Raw genomic sequence first — 17,761 nt, forward strand, 5'->3', positions numbered from 1 at the left:
TGCTGTGCCAGATGCTAACAAATGAAGCAAAATCAAAGTTTGGCTTCTGTTTTCATAAAAACGCACATTTATTCAAATTTGATGTACTTGTCCTTGCTGCCAATGTTTTTGGCTTTTATTGTAATAATTTTCAAAAGAGTGTACCGCTATTTGCTGCGAGAAAGTTTGACAAACAAATGCAACCATTAAAGATGTCCTATGGACCTATTAGAAATTAGGACAGTAAGGAGGAGGGGGGGGGGGGGGTCACTCTCAGCAGCCAACTCAATCAATCTGAAGTCTCTCAGCCAAAACCAGTTCTAAAAAATACCACTTCCCCTTTTGTGTACAGATTCAGGCACTCACTTTGATATGTTAATACATCTCCTCCTAACAGCTGGAATATACACTCAGATTAATACAAATCTTTTCTTTTTTTTTTTTTTGGGGGGGGGGGCATACACATGAAAATTGAGTTCCGTAATAAATGAAAAGCAAAGCTTCCGCATCCTGATACATTCTGATAAGAAACCCAGTTCAACTAAAACCAAGTGGCTCATCTTTGTGTGGAACTGAACCATCAAACATTTGATTTGTGTGATGGGAGATCTAAACCAGTATATAATAAGACTACCAGCTGTTTGGTGGGTTTTTGAGCATAACCATGCATACCCAGGTCCTTTTCAAATGTGTTTGGAGCAGGAAAAGCTACAACTAAAAGTCGGAGCTTACGCTGAGATTGTAACCCTGCCTTTAAAAGTTAATAAACCAGTTTTCCGGCGCTTTGAAAAGGCGCACCCATCAGTGCAGGATCCACTGCGCCTCTGTGAGATCAGAAAACACAGAAGTGGAGGAAAACGGGAGGCTTTTGAGGTCTGGAGCTAAATTTATCCCAATTCACAGATCGATCACTAATGATTGCTGCTCTGCTCCGGGCTCCCATGCATCACTGGCTGGCAAGAAGGCACGCACCGCACCGCATGTGCGCGCTTGCTGCCTATTCTTATCGCACGCTGGACAAGAATCGACATAAATAATAAATCTAAAAATTCATTTTACTATGTTTGCCTCGAGCGGAAGTTTATTTGATTTCTTTTTTCTTTTTGTCAGAATTTTTTTCATAGATATTTACGTCACTTTACCACGCGTGCGTCCAGCTGCATCACGGGCAATCTGCAAGTAAAACTAATTAGAAGCGGGGTTTCAATGATTCCTTTTTTTTCTTTTTCTCTTTCTTCTGCTCAAATAGCCTAACCCCAATTATAATGGATTAGCCTGCGAAGGCTCTGAAGAATCACGCCGGCGTCGCGTCTCAGGTCACAGCTTCCCTGCATCGCTAAATCCCCTTTCAAACCAACAGCCATCAGTGGATTTAAACCCCTTCGGTGACCAGCACCGCCGTCCAAACTCCTCCTCAACTTTGGAGGTATAAATTCCAATTAAACGGTGCTTTCCATGTTTTGGTTCACCTTTGAGCGCACTGCGCCCCCACTTTGAGATACTTTCCTTTCAGACTGCTCGGCAGCTGAACAAATCAATCCACATCTGGTTACGTTTTGATTAACCTCCTTTCAGTGGAGCACGGCAGCTGCGCGCCCACAGATTTAAATCACAAGTTGTTGTTTAGTTTATTTCCCCTCTTTGGATGATTCAATCAACGTCATTATAATCTGTTTGAATTTGAAAGAAAAGTTGCAAACAAAAGTTGATTTAAAATATATATAAGTATGATATTTGAAATAAAAATCCCTGTTTAAACTTAAAGTAAACACTTTTAGACAACAGACGGGTGATGGAAAGAAGGAGCCAACCCTTACCTTTCTTGAAAATCAGTTGAGGTGGAGAAGAAAAAAAAAAGAAGTCAAAAATGAAAAGTAAAAATGACAGTCGGATGGGGACTCCTCTGCAGAGCTCCTGCAGGTCTGAGGCATGCTCCCCTTGTGTGGGACCGAAAGAGCTTCTCAGGCGGCAGATCCCCCTCTCAGCCCGAGCGTCCCCCCGCGCCGGACACACACTTCCATGGCACGCAGCAAGGTGTTGCTCTGCGCTCAGTACGCACTCATCAGCAGCTCGTGCGCCTCTGCGGAGCTCATCTGCTCTCGGCGCTCCCGTGCTGTCAATCCAGGTGCATACAAGCAAACAAACAGCTCGGGGAGCAGAAGAAATTTTTACCAAAAAAAAAAAAAAAATTGGAAGAAATACAATGAGTGGCTGAGAGGGACAACAGTCTGTACTGAATGGAGGTGCGGAACACTTGAAGACGCTGCTCCTCTAAATCAGACTGTGGAGAGTGGGCAAGTTTCAGCGGCTCGCCTCTGGAAGAGATCCCGCACACAGTGATGAGAGTCTTGGTGGACGCAGCGCGGAGCGGGCTTCCAGCGAACAGCGCTGGTGCGGCGCAGAGGAGAGCGGGCTGTCGTCTGCTTGAGCAGTCTGCGCGCGGGCCTCCACCAAAACCCGACACGGATCTCCAAATCCACTGACTCGGAGTCGGGACTCACTATTCACATCAACTTGTTATCGTGTCTCAAAGCTCAGCTGAGCTCCCACTTTAAAGATCATCCACGCCATGTGTACATATAGAAAGTATGGCATCAATATTTACCCTCTTATTTTGGCCTTTTTTGCTGCTTTGAAATGCAGTACTGCTCTCCCTTTAGGGTTGAGAGGCTGACACTCTGTCACAGCCAACAAGCGCAGTCCATTCAGCCACTGACATAGGTCTCATTCTACTGTAATACAAGCTTCAAAGGCACCATGGCAGTAAAGACCAGTCATCCTTTTTTCTTCTTCTTCCCATCCTCTCTCAAAGTGGCTCTGCGGCTTATAAGACCGGTCAGTGTGAAAGCTGCTACTGATGTCTCAAGCCGAGCAGTTATTTTAACCCAGAAAGTCTTCTGATTTGTGAACGTATTTTCCCTTCAAGGTCCTTTTGCTATTTCTTTTTAATCATGTTTCTTTTGAGCATCAAGGGCGTTTTGTCAGGTCGCAGAGACTTTGACCTGTGTCCTCCTCATTGTCTCCATGTTATTTAAGATATGTATTCACTGTATACATAATGCACATTCATCTCCTTCTAATGGACCTTCCTTTTCAAATAAGAGTTTCTGTGATGGTTTTATTTTTTTATTAAGGCCTCAAAAATTCATCCATCCTGCTCATACAACCTCCGTCATGCCCAGTCGGGGCTAAGAGGGAGGAGCTGGAACCCAATCAGGTCACCAGTCTCTCATTGACCTCAGGAATTATTTTTTATTTTCCTTTCATATCAAAGCCTCCGTCTTATTATCAGAATATTCAGATATGTCCAAAACACGAAGGCCACAAATGCGGCATGTTTGCCTCTTCCCTTTGCAAACAGTTGGAACATGTTATGATTAAGTCAAGAAATTCTCTCCAAGCAGGATGTGGCTACACACATGGCTTCAATAGAAACTGTCTTTCAACCTCGGCGGGGAAAACGGGAGGTTGAGTCATGCTTGCCAGGTGAAGGTGAACACAGGAGAGAGGCAGTTTTGTGTTTTCATAAGCATAATTTTAAATAATAATATAGCCCCTTTTGCAAGGGACAAAAGAAGAGAAAACAGATGTAATAAAAGGTCACCCAGTGACAGGCATCCATATCTGGAGGAATGTTTATTTATAAGGCGAGACTCAAAACACATGTAGTTCCACAGCTGCAGGAGCCTCTGCAGCCTTTTAGGACAGATTCATTTGCATATGTTTCCTGAGATTGACATTAAGTGAAGACAGAGATCGTCTTAATTAGATGTGTTTACTTATTTGTCCGATTCAAAGTGCAGGACTCAAACTGTTGCTGCATATTCTTATTTTCCATACATTTATATACCAGCCTTATATCTCATGCAGCTTCCATCCACCCACTTAACCTTTGATTGTTCTCCTAACAACACTGCTGGGTTGTCTGCTAAAATATTTGCACATGATTGACATCTCAGGCACACATGACCAGTCACAAGGCTGCGACTGACCCAGACAAATCTGTGCCTTTTCTTCACAACAAACAAAGAATTGGCCAGGTTATGCTTCAGAGCACAAATAAGAAAGCAACATTCAGGCTCAGTCGCTCCTTTGTGTCAGAAAGTCTGTTGGACCGTCTTAATTATTTTGTGTTTTGTTTTGCAGAGGTTGACATGTCCCACAGTAAAAAAAAAAAAAAAAAAATTAAAAAGTTGTCTTTTTCTCTTTTACCTGATCAGGCCATGTCATCACAAAAAAACTGATTGAACTCTTAAAGTGTGACTCCAGTGATCTTTTGATATTTTAAAAGTGTTCCTAGTGGTCTTTTGATTATGATTGTTGTTGTTAAGGACAGAGTTTCTGCAGAGAGGCAGTAGTTACCCCCCCCCCCCCCCCCCCCCCCCCCCGAGTTGTGGGCATGTAAACCTCCCAACACTCTCCATCATCCCTTTGTTTACTCACTCTCTGTTTACAGTCCCTCACAACCCAAAGTTGTCCAGCCGTACAGTTTTGAGCCACATTCCAGCCCGGACGTGGAAAACAAAGAAGTACATGGATCTTTTTGTCTGCAAGTGGATGCATTAGAATGGAGCAGAGCAAGGAGACTATAGTCTGCCAATAGTGGATTTTACGTCACATCTACAAGCTTTTTCAAACTGAATTTTTTTTGTCTGCTTCTGATTCACAACAATTTGAATAAAGAAACATTCAGAAACACAACATTAAGCTTATAGTCTCTATATGTCCTCCTTCATAAGAAAAATGCCACAAGAACATGTTAAAACACCAAAAACGTGATTTACATTGGAGTGGCTCTTGAAGTCCTCAGAGAGCTACCAGAACACCGCTAAGTGAATACTTTGATTCTATTGGAATACCAGTCAATAGCTGACTCAAAATTAATACTTATGACAGACCCTTATTTTCCTGACATGACCAAATTATTAATTTTTTCTACTGTGAACCTACAGACCCTAGATTTTATTCAGAGTGGAGATAAAGGAGATAAAGATAAGTCTGATCCCCTTTCTATTTACTTGTCACATTTCCTCCATCCATAAAAAGTTCAAAGTGAAACTTAATCATGTGGAATATGATGTGTCCCTTTCAGTTCATTTGCATGAACCAGTCCCAAATCAAGTGAGAGTCCTCCCAGCTCTCAGTATTTTTCCATCAACTTTGTGGAGCCAGCTATCATGGTCTCCTTGGATATGGAGCTCTTGGAGCGGCCTCGTAATCAAAGAGGGCTTTCCTGCACAGTGGAGGCTTGCTTAATATTTATATAGCCATGGGCAACCATGCAGCTAGAAGTTTTGGCTTCACTATTGCAGCACTTCATGGAGCTGCCTAGTTTCTGCAACCGTTAAACAAGACACTGATTATTTATGTCCCATGGAAAGCAACTTTACATTCTGTAATTGATCAGGATTTAAGTGTTTGGGTACATATTGAATTAGTATTAGATCAGCAACCAATTCAATGAGGAAATGACCGACATGCGTCGACATGTTTGTGATGAAACCTAGCAACAGAAATATGATGAAGTTCCACCGGAGAATCCCATCATTCCGCTCAAATTTCAGATTCTGAATCCCTCTGTCTGTTCTGCAAGGACTGCTATGGTTGGTCCCCCTTAACGAGCCGAAGTTATAATTGAGCGAGCAGACAGGAAGCAATTAAAAAGAAGTCAAACACATGAGGGGCTTTGAGTTAAAAGGGAGGTCCAGTGTGGACATACCGAGGTCTGGTTTGCACAACTGTCAAATAAGTTGACTTTTAAGGGGCCACACTACATAAACAAATCATTTCAAAACAAACCGTGTCATGTTGCAAATATTAAAGAATTTTAGCACCCCTTCAATGTTTTCTTTGATCAGAAATATTCCTTCATGTACAAAATAGCTCCGACTCTTTTTGAGGTTTGATGTATGAGTTACATGTTGGTTTAAATAAGCACAGGGGAGCAACATATATAGGTGAACAATTTCTATTCAAATGTTTTATACGGAGACTTGGCCAAGTGGAAACAGATGTGCGTCACTTGTGACCTATAAAAAATGATATATGGTCACGAGTAATACGGTTCAGCGGAGTTCCAGCACTTCCAATTTGCTTCACTTCGCCGTGCGGTACTTTCTGTGTTGTGCAAATGTGGACATATTTTTTAAACAAAAGCTTTGGTATTTTGCACCGTGAACCCCGTGTGTGCTCAGTAAACTTTCAAATGACTCAGACGACAGGAAAACACATTATTCCTGAATGTTACACATCTGAAAGCCAACACGTCTAACAATTAGAGGCTTCAAACTGATTTAGTGTGATTTATTAGGGGAAATGTCTGTATTTTTCTAAAACAAATTTTATTTTGTTTTAAATAGAGTTTTATTTATGTAAGAAATTACTAAATGGATTCTTCCGTTTGACAATATTTGGTTCCCTTAAATCTTGCTGTTGCTGTGCACACCTGATTTGCCAGCTTAAAACTTCACAATATTCAGGGAGGAAACCCTAGATAATGAAGAGAAAGTCAGCCTTAGAAAAGACAGTGCTATACGTGAAAAAGACCATAATAAAAATAAACTTTATTAACTCTGCACAGGATAATCTGTTGGCCGTAATGCCCTCCAGCATGAGCAGAAAATGCGTACAATTGTTCTCGTTAATGAAGATGAATACTGCGCCACAAAGACAGAAGAAAACATGTGACCTCATCAGTCCCTTCAGAGGTCAATAATCTTTTATAATAATTGGTTGAAATTTTAATTGAAGCAAAATATTACTTAGGCATTCATCATTGTAGACAGACATACCTCTCTTCAATTCAGATTAATTCTGCTAATTTAAAAGTAACTGCTTTGTGCTCATATAAAGGAACACAATTATAAGTTTTAAGCACATATAGCTTATTTCCATAAAACATTACAGTTCTAAATACAGAGGGTGCTCACCAAAGCATTAAAAAAGGCCAAATTTATGCTGGCTCTGTCTGTAGATGCTTAAACTTATTACCAAGTCAACAACTATTACAGAAGGTTTTTTTTGTTTGACAAAACTTGCCTATATTACCAACTAAATTGCTCTTGAAAGCTGATTGCTTTCTGGAGGTGTGTTTCAAGCTACACACTTCAGGAAACACAGACATTTTGCAAATGTGCAAGGTTGTATGTAAATCCAGCCAGAAACAAAAGCACTTCCTTTAATGCAAATTCTTTGATAAGTCTGGGGCGACACCCATTCACAATAATTTGACATGGCTGCCTATTAAGCCAAATTAGTCCAAATGAAATCCTAGCAAGCCAGTCAAATAGTTGGCTTGATTAGTGGTTTGTTCTTCGTGAATCCAATGGGTGAAAAGACAAGGGAAAGGAGGGGAAACTCTCATTTCTGAGGACAATGAGCTAAATTGTTCTGTCCCAGATTTTCAAGAGACACTTTGAAATCATGGTTAATTTCTCCTGCATGGTACATGTAAGGAGCAGTAATTGTTGTTTAACGTTTTCTTTCAAATTTGCAAAATAAAAAGCTCTTTGTGGAAATAGCTAAAACTTTAATTCTTGCATTCACGTGAAGTCTGCCAAAAATGAACAACTAATTTAAACTTTAAATTGGGATTTTATAAATTAGAAGGCACACAAGAAAAACTTTGAATTTGTGTGAACCAGAACGCAACAAAAAAAACTGTAATAAAAAGTTAAAAAAGAAAAAAAAAAGACCCGTGCATTTGTATTTTTAGCCTTTTGTGTCAAACTTCCAGGATCTCCTGGAGTTTTCCTGGAATTTCACTAATGTTTAAGCCACTCACTTTGACAGTCATTAAATGTTGCCCAAATGTTTGCTTAAGTGCTTTTAAAATAGTAAAGTTTACTGCTTTAACACAAAATTGTAGTATAAAAAAGTAACTTTGAATGAAGAAAAGAACGATAACTTTGCATATAAAGAGGGGGAAAAGGAGTCTGATAACAGCAGCTGATCAGAATTTGTATCTGTAAATAAATGTCTTTGAGGGAATAGAAAGAGAAAAGGGTCTTCTGATATCTAAAAGTAATCTAGAACTGCCACATTGACACACATTTAAAGACCAATTTTCCTCCCATTTATATCTAAAAAAATAGATGCACACTTATCCCTATAGAAAACACCTTTGCTGAAAGGAGACCAAAATAGTAGAAGGGAATTGGCTTTATTTTGTTTCCTCAAAAATCAGGCCCGTAGAAAAAAAAAAAAATTTCTTTAAGTTTGCAAATGAAATGGCTGAGTGCAGAGGAGGAAGAGTTTTCTCTTTAAGGGTCAGGGTGGAAGCGTTTGAAAGCGGAAACAGACAACCTCAGCTTTGTCTACATTAAATGACTGGCTTTTCCTAAAGATCCTTCAGGAGCCAACTCTTTTTTGCAGTGAAAAAAAAAATCAGTTTGCATGTTCTCTTTAAAAATATAGCCAGGGTTTTTGAACAACGCCAGACATTATGCACAAATGGGTATGCACTCCTATAATCGATAACTACATACTATATTAAGATTAAAGAAAACAGAACAAATTTGGACATTGCATTCATGATTTTTTCAACAAGCAAAGAGTAAATAAGCATTCCCCAATGTGTGTGTGTCCAATGTGTGTGAATAGAGCAGAACAAACAGGGGTCAACATGACAAGAGCAGCAAATATTCCACTGGCAAAAGGCAATAGAAAAATTGAAATGTGCAGTGAATCCCATCTATATTTCAAATGATGGGATAGTCTCGCTGCATGTTTAACCTAACACTGGGATGTCTGATTAACTGTGTTAATCATTTCCCATCTGCAATGGGCCCCTATCTCTGCCTTTTTGATTAAATTCTGACTAGTCTTGCATTGTTCATTATGTATACTTGTCAAATAATTGACTGCTTGCAGGCAAAAATGAATGTATGCCTTTCAATCTTGATGAGGAAGTGCTTTAATATCATGTCATTCACTTTGCACAGCATGTCCAAGAGACAAGCAGGAGGCGAGAGAAGGAAAAAACTCCTCAAAAGAACCTCAGGGGCGAAAGGTTATCATCAATTTGGCTCATTTGGTTTTCAACAAGCCCCTTTTCCCGGTGGTTCATGTCCAGGGTCAAACGGCGTGACTTTTGCTCCAACTAATTCAAAGAGTGTATGGACGACACATGACCGGAATTACTTAGCAGAGGGAGTTCTGATGATGACTGTATAAAACAAAAGGAGCAAAAAAGGACTTTTAATGCTGCTTTTACAGCATGCAAGCAATTAAAGCATCTCTGATTAATAAACGTACAAGATTTGAAGCTGCATCTTTCACGAAGGCAGTTCCTTAAAAAAAAACAGGGAACCTATTTCTGTCATGTACTTTTTTATATTCAAGCCTTCTCCTTTTTAATTACTTAACAACACAGGTAAATCAAATCATAGAGCTGACAGCTTTCACTAAGAACGCAGGCATGCCGTGATAATTGTACCTGACTCAAATAACAGCTTCATGCTGTGTGATTCCCGAGGTTAAGGGTGTGTGACTCCAGGTTCTTTAGCATCATCTGCACTCCTGACTCTTAATAAAGTCTTGTTTTTGTAGTCCCAAAGAAAATAGCAAACCACTTTGTATGCATATGCAGCAAGCTGACAGGCCCTCCTTTTCTCCTCAAGGATAAACTTCTACCAACCACCCGTCACGATTAGCCCCGTAACGCAACTGCCGAAGTCAAAATGCTGAATAAAAGACAGTAAGAAGGGTTTATAGTCGTGTAAGGCTGAGTTACAATCCTGTTATGAGCCTACATCGCCACATGGCCATGAATTCATTAAAAAAAAAAAAAAAAAACAAGCAAAAGCTCGTTTCCAGCAGTTTGAGTCAAATCGCTTCACTGTGAAAATAAAATGAATTTACTCACGTGGCTGCACAAGAAGTGTCTCATCACAGACTTTCACTACCATGACCCCCTATTGTTGTAACTGTGTTCATCCAAATCTACAAAAGAAGCTGAATTTAATTAAAAAAGTACTTGTGTATTTCATCTCAATAGCTATGGCAACATCCCAGTGTCCCTTGCCAGGCTGCAGAGTTGCACCACATTACATCTGATCTGGTGGATTTGCAGTTTTGTGCATTGAAAAGCCACAAAGTTCAGAAAACTTTAAACAACACTCCGGTGCTTTTGGCTCAACACTGAGCCACACATCACCGAGTCTATGAGTGTGTTTCTGCTGAAGAAACACGAAAGGAATAAACCTTGATATTTGATTTCACACTTGATACTTAATTCAGCATCAAGTCCCACTCCAATGAAAACTGTGTTTTTGGGGTTTTTAACATGTTCTTGTAGCATCTTTCTAATGATGGAGGACATTTACAAAGAAACTAAAAGGCCTATATCATGAAAAGTCATTCTTTTGAGCTTTTAAGTGTATTTTAATGTTATTGCCTGACGAAGAACAATCCCAAAGCAGTATTTTGCTCCATTCATGCATTTCTGAGCATTTCTCTAAAACACTGCTCTCTGAGCACCAATCCACAAAAACAGCTGGCTCCTCACATTGTGACATAACAATGTGGAAGAGTCAGCGCTGCCAGCACCGCCCTCAGGCTAACACAAACACCCACTTTCTCCGTGGAGCTAGCGGTGATCGGCAAAAACACTTTGATTTTATATGCACAAGATGCATTTCCATCTTTGGAAAAATTTGGATGAAATGGGCGGCACCCACAAGGAGCGAAAAGCGGTGCCTCAGAGATCGAGTCATCTTCCTTCCAAGTAGGAAAATGTGTATATGTATATATATATATATATATATATATATATATATATATATATATATATATATGTATGTATGTATGAAGAACTGGACAGCACTGGGCCCTGACATGATACATGGCTACTGGCTAAATAAATTCACCGCACTCCACGAGCGCCTGGCAGCACAAATGAACCAGCTGCTAAGAGATGGGACTCACCCTGAATGGCTAACGGAAGGGCGAACGATCCTGATCCAGAAGGATCCCTCAAAAGGTGCAGTCCCATCCAACTACCGGCCAATAACCTGTCTCTCCACAACATGGAAGTTCATGTCAGGCATTATTGCAACAAAGATAAATAGGCACATGGATCAATCCATGAGCAACACACAGATGGGCATTGGTAGAGACTCCAGAGGAGCCAAACACCAACTCCTGGTTGACAGAGCAGTCGCTCAAGACTGCAAGTCACGAAACACCAACCTGTGCACAGCCTGGATTGATTACAAGAAAGCCTATGACTCAATGCCACACACGTGGATCATTGAATGCTTGGAGCTGTACAACATCAACAGGACTCTAAGGCCGCATTTACACTGCATTGTTCAAGTGACCCAATTCCGATTTTTTCCTCTCATGTGGCACAGATCGGATATGACCGGTAAGTGTAAGCAGGAAAAAAGCGCACGGATTCCGATTTTCTCAGATCGGATACAGGCCTCATTCATATGTGGAAATAAATTGGATATGAATCAGATACGTGCATTTGCGTGTGCCATGTAAGCAGACAAATCGGATGTTCCCCAGTAAATGCGAGTCGTACGTCAGTGACGTCAACTCAGGACACCACCAACTGAGATCACATGACTTATTAAGGTGCTTTTGTGCGCTGATTTTGCTGTTCGAGGACAGCTGGAGCCCCATCAGTGTGTTACCTTTCAGCCTCGGGCTTCAGACTGTAGTCGGAAACCGCTGTTATTTCCGGTCCGGTCCTGGTCGGGACGCAAACAGTAACTAATCAAGCGGGACACCGTTGCTCTGAAACAGGCTAGAAGCCATTTATTACTTTGCTTGGATCAAACTGTTAGTACAGCACAACATCTACAAACACTTCCTCATTCAAAACTCAGAGAGAGCACATAAGCCGGCCGAGCAGCCCTCCTTTTTCCTCTCCCGCGCATCCCCTCTCCTGCCTCATCCAGGAGCACTCAAGGCAACGCCTCCTTCCGTCGCTGCGTTGCCTCCATGACAACCACAGTCACACAAAAGAAACAGAACACAAAGGGGAGGGTTTCGCCATGCTAAATGTTTGCCGTTTGGACCAACACGCATCTTCTACATGTTCTTTTATTACTGTTATGATTATTATTAAGGAAGGGGCCTGCTCGCACATCATTTTTTAAATCCGTGCGGTCAGTGCTCAGGTCCGCGGAAGGCGGAAATGCTGCTACGTTACGTAGTCCTCAGAACGTCTACGTTTGATAGTTTTAGCATTGTATAGTGTAAATGCAAAGATCGGATACGGGTCACTTTTAAAAGATGATGTAAGCGGGTCGTCAAAAAAATCGGATATAGTCAGAAAATCGGTTTTGAGCATCAAGACCTTCAGTGTAAATGCAGCCTAAGAGCCTTCATAGGAAATTTGATGAAGCTGTGGAAAACCACCCTTGAAGCCAATGGGAAGCCACTTGCACAAGTGTCCATCAAATGTGGGATATACCAAGTTGATGCTCTGTCCCCACTGCTGTTCTGCATAGGTCTGAACCCCCTCAGCCAAATAATCAACAAGACTGGCTATGGATACCGACTCAGAAATGGGGCCAACATCAGTCACTTCCTCTACATGGATGACATCAAGCTATATGCCAAGAGCGAGCGTGACATTGACTCCCTGATCCACACCACCAGGATCTACAGTGCTGACATTGGGATGTCATTCCGGCTCGAGAAATAAAGCCGGATGGTGACAAAGAGAGGCAAGGTAATCCACACAGGAGGGGTCTCAGTCCCATAAGGAACAATAGCAGACATTGAGGACAGTTACAAGTACCTTGGAATTCCGCAGGCAAATGGCAACCTGGAGCAGGCAACAAGGAAAGCTGCAACAGCTAAAAACCTCCAACGAGTAAGGCAAGTCCTGAGAAGCCAGCTAAATGACAAGAATAGGACCCGGGCAATAAACAGCTACGCACTGCCAGTTATCAGATACCCTGCAGGAATAATAAGATGGCCAAAGGAAGAGATACAGACCACGGATGTTAAGACATGAAAGCTCCTCACCATGCATAGAAGGTTCTATCCCAAATCCAGCACCCTGGGACTGTATGCTAGCCGCTAGAAAGGAAGCCGAGGCCTAGTGAGCGTGGAAGCCACTAGCCAGGATGAAACCTCCAAGATGCATGAGTACATCAAGCTCAAGGCCCCAACTGACAGTGTGCTCAGTGAATGTCTCAGGCAATGGAGAGCAGAGGATACAGTGCTGGAGGACAGATCGTCATGGGGGGACAAACCCATGCATGGGATGTACCACCGGACCATAACTGAAGTGGCTGATATCAAGAAGTCCTACCAATGGCTAGAAAGGGCTGGCCTATAGGACAGCACTGAAGCACTCATCCTGGCAGCTCAGGAACAAGCCCTGAGCACCAGAGCCATAGAGGCTCAGATCTACCACACCAGACAAGACCCAAGGTGTAGGCTGTGCAAAGATGTGCCTGAAACAATCCAGCACATAACTGCAGGGTGTAAGATGCTGGCATGTAGAGCATACATAGAACACCATAATCAAGTGGCTGGACTAATATACAGGAACATGTGTGCAGAATATGAACTGGAAACCCCAAGGTCAAAATGGGAAAAACCTGCGAAGGTGGTAGAGAATGAGAGGGCAAAGATCCTGTGGAACTTCCAGATCCAGACTGATAGGATGGTAATGGCGAACCAACCAGACATTGTAGTGGTGGACAAAGAACAGAGAAAAGCCTCAAAAGTAATGGCTGATTTTGATCATTTAATTTTCAATCAATTTTAATTTATTGTTACTTTTGAACGTTTCAAGTCATTTCACTGAGCATTGTGGACTTTCTTTCTTTCACTGAAGGGTACCAACAATTTTGTCCACCACTGTGAGTAAAGTAATCATTTACTTTTTTGAAGTAATTTACCCAGCACTGGCTGTGGGAGACTGTAAGCTAGAGGGAGAGAGTGCAAACAAAGTGATGACTGGACATGTTGGTAGGCCTACAGTTCCGTCCAGAACTCAGAGGTGAATTTCTATTGAACTACTGTCACTGTGCAGAAACTATGTCCTAAAACGACACAGGTTTATTTCATATAGGCTAAAAGCGGCATAATCATAATAAAAGACCACTGGGAATGCATTGAAAATAGATCAAAAGATGATTGGAGTGGGACTTTTTGGAGGTAAAACTGAGCTGAAATGAAAAAAAAAAATCTACATAAATTAATCTCATTGTGTGAGTTTTTTTTTTTTCTTGTGGGCAGTTCCTCCAAAATTACAGGGTGAACCTGGGGGTCACTGGTTTGTCTCTGTAAAAGTAAGCTGTTGGAATTGGTTTTAGGAGCTTTCCCACAATCTCTGTGAGGCAGCTAAAGCACAGCCACTGCTGCATTCTTGTGTGTCTTACCATTAAGACCCACTGAATACCTTGGCGACAATGGTCATGTGGTCAATAAGGAGGAAGCCGTGGAAGCAGCTCAGACTTGAGCAAAGGGTGAACACTGGAATGGTCTCATTAAGTCCCAGCTGTTGTGTTTGGAACAATGAGAGCAGCACTCGTCTCAAACATTCCCAGCACCCCAGCATTAGAGCCTCCGTTAAGGCTGTGTAATAGAGTGAGGGGGCGGGTGGGGCCATTCGTGCTTTACACTAGGCTAAGAATTAAACAAACTTTTAAGTTTTCTTGTCTCTGTGTCTAAACAAACAGGAGATATAATCTATAGGTCCAGATTATTGGGACTTGCCTTTGAGGAAAATACTTTAGTTTCATTGAGTCAGTATGTTTATACTAAAGGTTCAAGAGTGCAAATGATGATTGTTTTTAGTTCCTCACACCATTTGCTCAATCTAGTTATATGAAAAAGGTTCAAAATGCCACGCATGTCATCACAGTAAGAGGAAACCAGAAAAGCAAAGCAAGTGACCCTTGTCTGGTATGGAGGTCCTAAAATGATAACCATCCCTTTCCCAACAAAAAAGTCCCCTACTGCTGCAGCTTTGGTACTGTAATGCCTACACTATTGCAATTGATTGGATTAGAGAGACATCTTACTGTGAGATGGAGCCCAGGCTCACCACCAGTCCCATTTTTCATGTAAATGGCTCAACAGGTCATGGTGCCTGACACAATAGAGTGGATAGTACACTGTTGGAAGCTTCCTTTGTCTGTAAAATTAGAGTCTGTGACATCAGTTGGTGAGGATTTTTTTCCCTCTACTCTTTCTAACTTTTGTAAAAAAAAAAAAAAATCATTGAGAGCATGGGAAATAAGTCTCTGATTCATGCCATTCTATATTACACCGCCAGTGGTTTTTTTTGGACAAGCGATGCAGGGATATATTCTTTGTTTCGTTATTCCTTTCCGACCTGAGGTTGGCAGTGTTTGCTTTGGAGCTGCCAGTTGATGTTTTAGGATTTCAGAATCCGGCCCACCAGTAATCCAGGAAATTTTAACCTGAAGCAACAAAGTAGCTGCTTTTAGACTTCTGGCAACAATAACAGCTGAAAACACACATCTAAGTCAAAGCATAAGGTTAATGTACTGCAAATCTCATCTGTGTATATTGCAAAAAGATGAGACACGGGATGAAAACACTGCAAAAGAGGCTAGACAAACATGGAAAGTGAAGCACAGGAAGGGCCAGGGGGCTTAAGAGCAGGTCATAACATCTGAGAATTCACACCTTCTCACCTCTGAGGCCATGGACAATAAAACTGAGTTTCCATATGACAGAGGATCTGAAGTCCACTTAAATATTTATATGTGTTTACTGTAGGTGTCTGCAAGTACCTCGGGTTTCTTTTTTTTAAGCCAAGGTTTGTGAGATCAGACTGCACATCTTCACATGACCTCTTGTCACTCAAAGACCTCCTTCATAATAAAGTCCATCTGGATCATATCCCCACAAGTCAAAATAGTTTGTTGAAAATGTCATTAAACGCTGTTGTTTCATACGTAATTATCGCAGCAGAGCCCGGGCCTTGTGTGTCTGACTGCTTCAGTAAATCCTTGTTTGTGTTTATCTCTTTGAATTAGCTGGAACTTACTTTAAAAATTAAGTTGGATCTCTAAGGGTCCATTTTTTTAATCGTCCTAAATCCTCTCTAAAACAGGCCTTCATGCTTCGTCACATGCTGAAGCTTTTCTAAATCCTCACAAACTTGTAGTTTATGCAAAGTGAGGGACAATATGATAAGGCATCTCCTGAGAGGTGAGATTCAGCTGCCGTTTCTGTTAAGTGCAGTGGTGTGTATTGTTTAAGCTGATATTGGACCATCTCAAATTTGCCTCTTGGTGTCTGATAAGCCCGTGCTCCCTTCTGCAGACTCTCTAGACTCCTCTCACAAACTCGAATAACACACACACACAAACACACACGCACACACACAGGCATGCAGTTAAACACTCGCAAACAGCTGTTTGCCTCTTCTGGGAGACTGTGCATGCCAACTGTGCAGCCACTGAAATGAGCTGCTAATCCCTGTACAGGCTCCCAAGCATATTTCAATCCTCCAAGCCATCACCACTGGCTGAGTGTGTGCTATTAGTCTGTATTCATGTGTACATCGAAGTATGTGTCAATCTGTTTGAGGGCCAGCTGCATAAAGCTTTGTGTATGGAAATGTCAAAGTGAGAAATATTGTTGTTTCTGTCCTGCTTGACCTCAATGATAGTCATACATCCCCTCCTTGCTTTGCACACGGGGGCACAACCTCTGCAGAAAAGAATTTTTCCAAAACTGTTTCCACCTACTGTTGCTCCCTTTCAAAGGATCAAACTCATTATTTGTACTTAAGAAAGTCAAATAGCTGAGAGGGTTGGGGTTTGGCGGTAAGGTTATGGCCTCATAGCCTCTGTGGAGCGAATATGCAAAAAAACTCATCTTTAAGTAGTGATGGAAGATGTCTCCTCTTCACCATTTGTCTTTTAGCTTTCAAGGCAACGTTTAGTCATCAAGTTGGATAGATAAATAAAAAGTTTTGATACAGTGCTTTGCATGTACTTCTCTTGATTGATGTTGCATCCTGGTAAAAAGTGACCTTTTTTAAGTATTGTTTTTAGTGGTCTTATCCACCACTCATCATGCCTTAGATGTTTCCTTTTAGTCTTTTTTTCTGGAGAAAATGAGGTTAAAGTACACTTTAGCTTAGTTTTAATTACAGCTTAACAAAGATAGGAAATGGTTAATTTTGACTGCAACATAGATATTAACAGTAGTTAAACCCAGAGAATCAAATGCCATCCTTTGACAAGTTTAACTTGGCAGTGGTCAGTAAAACAACTATTTTCTATGTACATCATTGTAATTGTCTTCTCATTTGCAAAAGTTCTTAAAAAAAGAACAGAATTTCCTAGAAATAAAGTTCGTATCAAATGGGACTTACAAGGACTTATTTTGATTTTGATATGCAAAGCTGTTAAGACTGGAATACATTACATTTTATTGTGTGTCAGTTTGCCTAAGTACAGTGGCCTCGAAGTGCAAATCACTTCAACACATCACTAAATGCAAAAACATATGAAAGATCACAATGATCATTTAAATAACAAAAAAATAAATAACAAAAACTACATTTTAAAAAGCAAAATTTTAGTTACCAAAACATTAAAAAAAAATACAGAAAGCAAAATAATTCCCAGAACTAAAAAAAATGTAACAAAATGAAACAAAGTAAGAAACCAACAAAAAGAAAGGCAAACATCAAACACAAAACATCACTGACTGGATGATGACATTTGAGTTTTGAAGAAGGGAAAGGCAGAAGGATGTTTTACCCAAACTATAGTAAAGAGTCATTAGAGCAGTGAATAAAATTCCTCCATCATTCCTACTT

At 41.0% G+C, this 17,761-nt stretch overlaps 1 protein-coding gene across 46 annotated transcripts in view; it reads right to left on the reverse strand.

Moving 5' to 3' along the window:
* Positions 1–17,761, reverse strand: part of adgrl2a (adhesion G protein-coupled receptor L2a) — a 264,519-nt gene that overhangs the window by 104,194 nt on the left and 142,564 nt on the right. For 22 of the 46 annotated variants that reach the window (XM_023954175.2, XM_078945820.1, XM_078945817.1 and 19 more), the window contains exon 1: positions 1,797–2,691. The exons of 7 other annotated variants lie outside the window; for them this stretch is intronic. The gene's annotated coding sequence lies outside the window, so the exon portion shown is untranslated. Of the gene's footprint in view, positions 1–1,796; positions 2,692–17,761 lie in introns of those variants that run through there. 17 more of the 46 variants (XM_078945835.1, XM_078945831.1, XM_078945812.1 and 14 more) reach the window with 1 other exon arrangement.

Source organism: Oryzias latipes, chromosome 4, assembly GCF_053564925.1.
Source record: "Oryzias latipes strain Hd-rR chromosome 4, Olatipes_Hd-rR_3.1".
Lineage (NCBI taxonomy): Eukaryota > Metazoa > Chordata > Actinopteri > Beloniformes > Adrianichthyidae > Oryzias > Oryzias latipes.